The sequence below is a fragment of the Biomphalaria glabrata genome, chromosome 8 (assembly GCF_947242115.1).
Source record: "Biomphalaria glabrata chromosome 8, xgBioGlab47.1, whole genome shotgun sequence".
Lineage (NCBI taxonomy): Eukaryota > Metazoa > Mollusca > Gastropoda > Planorbidae > Biomphalaria > Biomphalaria glabrata.
Window position 1 is genome coordinate 23,758,923 of NC_074718.1, and position 8,470 is coordinate 23,767,392.

An 8,470-nucleotide genomic window follows, 5' to 3' on the forward strand; every position below is an offset into this window, starting at 1 on the left:
AATATTAATAATTTAAAATAAATCCAAGTCTGGGTTAATGCCAACCTCGGATTTTCTAATGACGTAGTAAACATCCGGCTATCACGCGTGTAACACTTGATAGGAAATTATTTGATTGGTTGTAGAAAATAATTTCACTGGTTAAGCCAAAGTATTGAACCGGAAGTTAGAAAAAAGACGCCATCGAAAAGTTTATCGTGTTAAGATTCTTGAACAGTTAAGATGTACATTAGTTTTGAGTTAGAATTGATAGAGATCACTCTTGTATTTGTATTAAATCTAGTAGTAAATTTGAATATTTTTATTTGATACAGTTTACTATTGTAAATACTGTACATCGCAGTGATTCCTAGTTTTTGAATTAAAGTTCTGTATTTGAATTTAAAAGGATCTTCACTTATTCAATCTCTAAGATAGTATTTAGGTCTAGAGATATACATCTACATAATCCTCGGCATCAAGATATTAACGTCCCTGACTATTCGGCAAAGATCAACGAGTTCAACTAACAAGAGAGTAACTTACAGTGACATCAGACTCTTTAACAGTGACATCAAGATCTTTAACCGTGATATTAACATATTTTTAGGGGAAATTAGTGGATTGCGATACATAATTACTACATATATATGGCGGTACGTGACGTTTTGGCGCGAGATATCATTTGACGATAATTTAATAAGCACGTAGCTTTTATAACAATGTTTATTTCACTCTACCATAATATTGTATCTATAGTTATGAATTCTAACACCGTTCAGCGAATTGTTTTTTTAAATTATAAAGGTTTTGCTTATTTCATGAATAAAGGCCTATAATAAGTCAGATTCCTTAATGGTAATGACATGCTATATGTGAGTTCTGCTAATTGCACTGGATGACATTTTTGGATTTCTTTCCAAAAGATTTTTTTTATTTGACATTAGTGTAATAAACGAACTAGCTAAGTGTCACACTTTAATATAACAAACACCATGTTAACATCTAAAGCTCTATTACGCTGAATGACGACAATAACTCCACACATAGTAAAGATTAAAACACGGAATGTGGTAAGTACAAACTCTAACATGAAATCCACAAATATAAACGAACACTAGGGGCGACAATAGATAGAAACAAATTCACGACACTAAGATACTTTGAAAAGATATATTTTGAGTTATTGGGTAGGGGTGATTTGGGTGACACATCTCGCATTGACACAGGTAGAGTTAAACAAATGAAGACAAGACCAGGTCTGTCTATCAGAGAACACTCAATGGAGATAATCGAACAAACAATTTTGCGGAAGCAGCACATCGGCGACTACAAGCCGAGTTTGGAATGAACCACCCATCCATATGGAAATTCATTGATGGAATACGAGCTGTCCAGAAAGGCAGTGACCTTAAATATGAACAATTTATCCGGGGAGACCAGCCGCCTTCTAAACGAAAAAAGTATATTGACACAGACAAAAGAATCAATGTAATTGTACAAACTTAACAGAGGAACATCATTTTATACCTCAAGGGACTTGCACACAACTTTTTAATGAACCCTTGAATTCCAGAGACTTAGGCAAATAACCATGGTGTCTATGTATACTTAACTTAAAGTATTTTGAGAAACATGGTACATGTATTATATTTTTACTTATTATTAGCAAGTGTTTGGTATGATAGCTGGAGATACCATACAGTCATTAAATAAACCAATGTTAATGTAAACAAATAATTGCATCAATTTTTAGTCTATCATCGTTTCATTTTGTTTTGTATTTTTGTTTTTATTTTAAAGTAATATCTTAAAAAACTTTTTTGAAAATAAAAATGTGCATCTTAATAAATACACATACACAAGCCAAAATGTTTATTAAAGAAAATGATGTGAAAAACAAACACACATTTACATTTAGTACGTGAAAAATATGTCTTAACACAAACACTCAAGCAAAACATAGATATGAATAATTCTTTTAAAAGAAATAATACAATAAACGTACATTATGTATTTCGCGCCAAAACGACCTTCGCGCCAAAACGGCGGCGCCAAAACGTCCTGCTTCGATATATGGATACCGCTTTGCACAACACAAGCTAACTTATATATCTACGTTTTAAATTTTTGGCACATCGGCAAATTTTAAGTCATATAAAGATTTTAAATAAAAATTGTTTATACGTTTGTGCATAAGTAATTTTAAAAAAAGCACCCGCTTGGAAGACCAAATGTTGTAGTTCAGTTGCATTTCAGAGTTTATTTTAAAAATAATTAAAGAATGATGGCAATTGTGGAATCAGATTTACACATACCATTACAAGGGCACATAGTGTATGTTGCAATAATATAATAATGGCAATGTCTTTAATAGACGAGATAAAACATGAACTGCTATTGAATTCTTATTTTAAAAAATTGTTCTGTGTACGTGAAGGTGATATGATACAAATATCAAGAACAGTTTTTAGAAAAAGGAAGTGAAACAAGAAAATATAAAAAGATTTTTTTATACAATATACAGCTTACTGAGCGATTATTTTGCTCTAAATAACAGATTTTAAATAAAATGGATCACCCCTCCCCGAGAACAAATCCTGATTAAGTGAATGTATAAAATCTCTTGAATGAATAGGGCCTTCGTGCGGAAATACCCTGTTTAAGATAAATATTTTCTAGTTTTCTAGCCAAATTTAAATTTATTTCTCTTTTTACTTTTAAAAATTATAGCGATTAAACTAGAGAGTGTGGCCAACGAGCTAGTAATTCTTTGCCTATGCATCAACTGTAAAATTTTGAAGCTGCATTTGTCTATTGGTTACGACATAAATACTTTTACTTTACTTTGTTATTTAATTCGAACCATAAGAGTATAGACTTAAATTATAAGCCTACATATTGAAAGCGTGGGTGAGTGTATGTGTGGGGAAAAAAGAAAGATTAACAAGTCAGTAAGAGTTCTTTTCGTAAGCAATACAGTATACGGCTTTGGAGATTTTCATACATAGCGGGGAAAACTCTAAATAGCAATCTATTAGGGGTATCCGATGTACAGACTAAAGGAAGTCTGAATAAGTCATGTTGTTTTTTGAAGTGGTATGAATAGTTTTGTGCACTTTTGAGCACCGCTCTTCTGTTTGTAGCTTTTAATTAGGCAATATTAAAGTTCAATTTAGCGTCCTTGTCAGTTGTTTAGTTTATGGTGAACATCTCCAATTAAGGTACGACAAGTAAAACCAGGGAAAATGTTCAACTACTTGACTACAAATGTATCCCTATTACGAATACATGAAGACAAAGCAAGTGTGGAATGTCTCCAGAGAATGCTGCATACAATCAATTTATACGCTTTTCTAGTCTCAGTACATATCTTTATAGACTTTACAACACAAACAGTATGGAGAGCTGCTATAATGAACCTTCTAAACAAAAAATCATGTCCAGAAATTGTTTTTTTCTAGATTTTGGTTTTCTAACCTTAAATCCACCTTAGTCATTGGTTAACATGCTTGACTAGATGCATGACGCGTAGGACGTAATCATCTTTTTTTTTAATAACGTCTGTATTTTATAAGATAAGATTATCTATATTTCAATATTGTTTTTTTAATATGAGTTTCATGTATCATAGACTAGATCTAGTAGATCTGCTTGCCTTCACACACAAAAAGAATTATTATTGTTAGTCCTATTTTAGCCTACACATTTTTTTTTTTTTTCAAAATGGCGCTGCACTGTGGCGACATGCAATTTGTGCTTTCATTATTCATTATTATTTCTTTGCTGTATGTATATTGAATGTTCTTTTGTAATCAGTTATGCAGATGAAGACTTCTGTTTTCAAGGTGGGCTCCACAATGAGTATTTACATTAAACGTTTTACTAGATCTAGACTTGTTCAACTTTGGTTATTTGGTTAGAAATAAAAGAAGAAAAATGGCGAGCCAAGATGGCGGCCGTTCTAGTACTAGATCTATTCATTATAGCAAAGATCAACTCCTCGGACTTCGTTCAAAGAGGAAGCCTCTTCCACCGTGTTATGCGCATATAAATTGTTTCTACCCTTCCTCTATTAGTACAAGGAAAAGAGGGAAAAAAGGAGGACTACGGCAAAGACTGAGAAGAAGAGGGTTTCGCCCACCACTTCCTACGATTATTCTAGCTAACGTCCGCTCAATAAGAAATAAAGTGGATGAGGTATGTGCCCATGTACGCTACGACCACGTATTTAGGGAAAGTTGTCTATTGGCTTTTACTGAGACATGGTTAGAGGAGGATGACAACGACAACCTGATTGCTATTGATGGTTTCTCTTGCGTGAGATCTGCTGAGTCTAAGAAGAAGAAAGGTGGAGGGCTTTGTGTGTACATCAACCTCAAATACTGTACCAACTACACGGTTAAAAAGAGAATGTGCTGTCCGGATCTAGAACTACTGGCGCTTTCATTGAGACCTTTTTTATTTGCCACGAGACTTTGGGGTTATTTACATTGTCCTGGTTTATGTTCCGCCTACAGCCAAAACGGAAGTTGCAGCTGCAATAATCGCTGACGTAGTGCATGAGTTTCAGACAAGGTCACCGGACGCACCAGTAGTTATACTGGGTGATTTTAATAAATGCACCTTGAAGGTTGACCTACCCACCTTCTATCAACACATTTCATGTCCGACAAGAGAGAACAGAACTCTGGACTTATGTTATTGTAACATCAAAGGGGCATTCACATCTCGTGAAAAGCCACCACTAGGATCATCGGACCACAAAACAATACAACTGCTGCCTACTTACCGTACAAAACTTAAAGAAGGAAAAATCATTCAAAAAAACGTACAAGAATGGACACAAGACAATATTCTCAAACTACAGGGATGTCTAGACTGCACTGACTGGAATTTGTTCAAAGAGACCACTTCAAATCTGGAAGAATGGGTCGACGCAGTGACAAATTACATCAAATTCTGTGAAAACATGTGTGTCAGTACTAAGAGCATCAAGATATACCCCAACAATAAACCATGGGTCACTGCAAAAATAAAACGGGAAATAATCAAAAAGAAAAGAGCATTTATAAGTGGCGATGGACAGACAAGGAAAATTGCTCAACGAAATCTCAACGTCGTTCTTGAGGAAGGGAGGAGAAACTACCGCACCAAGCTGGAAGACTCAATACAAGTGACATGAGACAGACGTGGGGCATCATGAACAAAATGGCAGGAGCACAAGTTAAATTTAAAAATAATCTTGCTACAAGAGACGAAAAAACATTGGCCAACGAGTTAAATGATTTCTATTGTCGCTTCGACACGAAAGATTTTAATTATCTAAGACTCAAAGCCCTTGAGGATGTCAATGTTAACAACTGCTTAGAATTAGCGATTACTAAAGAGCAAGTTTGTAACATTTTCAAAAACGTCAACCCAATGAAAGCTGGTGGGCCTGATGGAATAAAAGGGCGAATCTTAAAAGAATGTGCTGAACAACTAGCTGAACCTTTCCAAGATATTTTTTCTACTTCATTTCTAAACCATGAGATACCACCTGTGTGGAAGTCATCTATAATTGTACCTGTGCCAAAGGTTTCCAAACCAAAGGAAATGAATGACTATAGACCTGTTTCACTTACTTCCATTGTGTCTAAATGTTTAGAAAAATTGGTTAAAATGTTTCTTCTGAATGATCTTTGTTATAAGTTAGACCCTTTACAATTTGCTTACCAAAAGGGTAAAGGTGTAGACGATGCCATCCTAAATATTTTAAACTGTGTCTACAAACATCTGGACTTACCGAACACTTATGTAAGATTGCTCTTTATGGATTTCTCATCAGCTTTTAACACTATACAACTTCATTTACTCATTGAAAAGATGAAAGCGTTGCAGATTAGTCCATACATAATACTATGGGCTAATGAATTTTTGACCCAGAGAGCTCAGAGGGTTAGGGTAAACAATGTTATATCTAATGAACGCATAGTTAACACAGGGGCGCCCCAGGGGGCTGTAACATCGCTATTGTGGTTCATTTTGTACACCAATGATTTTCAATCCGATAGTTATTGTTGCTCCTTCACAAAATTCGCTGATGATGCGGCTCTTCTTGCCCTGCTCTCAGAGAGCTCAGACGTAAATGAGTATTTCAAAGAATTAGAACACATTGAGGAATACTGTAAAGATAATTTTTTATTATTAAATGTAAAAAAAAAACAAAGAAATGATAATCGATTTTCGTAGGGACAAGAAGGGAAATGATATTGTTTCTGTAGCTGGAGAGACTATTGAAATTGTGCAAACCTTTAAATACCTTGGTACTATCCTAGACAATAAACTAAATTTTACTGCAAATACTGATTATATCAGCAAAAAAGGGCAGCAAAGATTACGACTACTAAGAAAACTGTCCTCGTTTAATGTTAGCGAAAAGGCCTTGGCTATGTTTTATCACGCTCACATCTGCAATATTTTAAGTTTCAATATCACTGCCTGGTATGGCAATCTGAGCATTAAAAATAAAAATAAACTTAATAGAATCCTAAATGCTGCTGGCAAAATCATTGGCAAAAAACAAACCCCATTTGGGCAGTTGTTTGAGACAAACATCTATAAAAAAGCTAACAAGATCCTCGAAATAAAGAATCACCCTTTGTGTCAGGACTTTGTGATTTTACCATCACAAAAGAGATACAAGACACCGATAGCAAAGACAAACAGACACAAACACTCTTTTGTTCCCCTGGCAATTAAATCATTAAACAAGAACAACCTGGTATAAACTTTGTCACATGTAAATTATGAGTGAGTCTGGTGTGAATGTGCACTTTGGTTTCTTATAGTTATAAGTGGTGTAATGCACAAATTGTTAGACAAATTTCCTTACGGATAATAAAGATTATTATTATTATATAATAGCTTAACTACTGTATACAAATAATATACACACGCACACAAATATTAGCTAATCAGGAGCGTAAGTGTTAATAAATGGTAGATTGGAAATAAATATAGCGTCAAAAGTCTTAGGTCTACTCAAGAAAAAAATACTATTGAATGTGAATTCCTAAAAAATAAAAAATAATTGTATAGTTGTTTAATTGTAATAGTAATTTAAACTATGAGTGTGGCTGTGTTTGTGCTAAGATCTATGGGATTCAAATCGCTTTCTTATCCAGATACAAGAAGAAATAAATTTAGACTTACATAACAGCGGACCTTGTGGTGAATTCACTCTAGCGAATAGTAAATGGTTGCTTCCCCTCGTGACGGACTGACAAGCTATGTGTACATGAAACCTGTGTTGACGAGGTCAAAGAACCGAGAGGGTTGAACTTTACAGGACTGAGGAGGGGTCAGGTGGTATGTGTGTGTGTTGGAGGGGGGGGGACATTGGTCGAAAAATGTTTTTTTTTTGTTCACTCAGGTGTTTTCAATGTTGAAAAGAAAAAAATAATTTGTATGTTTTATTAATTTATTACGCTAACATCTGCAGTATTTTAAGTTTTAGGCAATCACACGTGAGTAAAGAAGATATTGCAATGATATTTGAAAATAAAAACAAGCAAAATGAAAAAAAAAAACTTTAAAAAAAAAAATAAAAAAAAAATAAAAATAATGCATATAATCATGTCATTAAATTTTAATAGATCTTGACTAACAAAATAAATTTGAGCGATTAGAAATATTTTTACTAATTGTTTTGTTTGACGCTATTTCATGCGTTTAGCTTTCTCACTACGCTATGATCCTTTCATTTGTCTGGACCTGTTGAAAAGGGGTGGGGGAGAAATGTATTTATAAAAAAAAGTGAACGACCTTAAATTAAACTCGTGGCGCTAAAACCTTCTCTGGCTTCTCAAGCCGCTATGGTAATCACTCTGCTAGCGAAGAGTGTATTGTTACGAATCTCACTATCCAGGCTCTCTGCAAACGGCACCTTACACCACCAACTTAAAGAACTTGACAACTCAGGGGCTCCAAAGTAACGTAACACTTTAATAGTTGAATAAATAACAGCCAATACTGTACAATTGGCATCACGTACACTGTACAAATATCTCTCCGATAACACCGTTCCGCCGTATCAACTCTTGCACTGGCCTCTCCGTCTCGTTCCGGGCTTGCACTGGGTTCAACAGTTCAGGACTGACTTCACACACTAGGCTCGTTGTGTCGGACTCGATCATAGACCAAGATCAAGACGCTGTTCGTCTCAACTGTACTTGATAGTACTCCGCACTGAACCGTCGTAATGCTCCGTACAGAACCACACCGCTGAACTGTGTTGTAGTCGACCGTGTTCTGAACTCTTGCCGTGAACCTCCTTTCTGAACCGTCTTGACTGCGTCGCCTCCGCTCTTATATAGGGTCCCTACTGGCCTTCTCGAACCGGACAGAACGCCGCTCGACGTTTCTAGGTGGTCAGATGACTACAACTCTCGTGACGCTCCTGAGCTCTTGTTCACGACGGCGATCTTTCCCGAACTGTCCTGTTGAA

The 8,470-nt window shown here is 35.3% G+C and overlaps 1 protein-coding gene across 6 annotated transcripts in view; it reads right to left on the reverse strand.

The window, feature by feature from the left end:
- The window catches only part of LOC106054556 (CD109 antigen-like), a 72,239-nt gene extending 64,955 nt beyond the window's left edge, over positions 1-7,284 (reverse strand). For 5 of the 6 annotated variants that reach the window (XM_056037110.1, XM_056037112.1, XM_056037108.1 and 2 more), the window contains exon 1: positions 7,177-7,284. The gene's annotated coding sequence lies outside the window, so the exon portion shown is untranslated. The remainder of the gene's footprint in view (positions 1-7,176) is intronic. The other variant, XM_056037111.1, reaches the window with a different exon arrangement.
- Positions 7,285-8,470: the final 1,186 nt, after the last annotated feature.